This window comes from Oratosquilla oratoria, chromosome 21 (genome assembly GCF_046742065.1).
Source record: "Oratosquilla oratoria isolate Oo_2021 chromosome 21, ASM4674206v1, whole genome shotgun sequence".
Lineage (NCBI taxonomy): Eukaryota > Metazoa > Arthropoda > Malacostraca > Stomatopoda > Squillidae > Oratosquilla > Oratosquilla oratoria.
Window position 1 is genome coordinate 26,109,418 of NC_134797.1, and position 530 is coordinate 26,109,947.

A 530-nucleotide genomic window follows, 5' to 3' on the forward strand; every position below is an offset into this window, starting at 1 on the left:
CAATACTTAAATTATTTCAGCCCTGTGTGGGATTCGAACTCGGACTGCCGTAGTGTGTGTGTGTGTGTGTGTGTGTGTGTGTGTGTGTGTGTGTGTGTGTGTGTGTGTGTGTGTGTGTGTGTGTGTGTGTGTGTGTGTGTGTGTGTGTGTGTGTGTGTGTGAGAGAGAGAGAGAGAGAGAGAGAGAGAGAGAGAGAGCGAGAGAGAGTATACGTTCATTTTGCGTGATCGGTCAATCTTTTACATACATTTTAATATTAATCTGTCACTACCCAATCATTGTTGTCATTTCTCTTTCCAGAGGAAATTCCCAAAGTCATATCTTTCAGTAATGAAGAGGAACACTGAAGGTTCCTCAAGTAACACAGTGGGCAACAACTTCCTTGGTACCTTTACTCTGAAGAATAATCATAGAAAATAACTATGGACTTAACATACAGGAGTTAGTGCTCTTTCTCTAAAGAATAATTACACAAAATGTTATGAGCATTTATCATCTTAAAGAAATTCAGCAATAAAATGAACAATCAA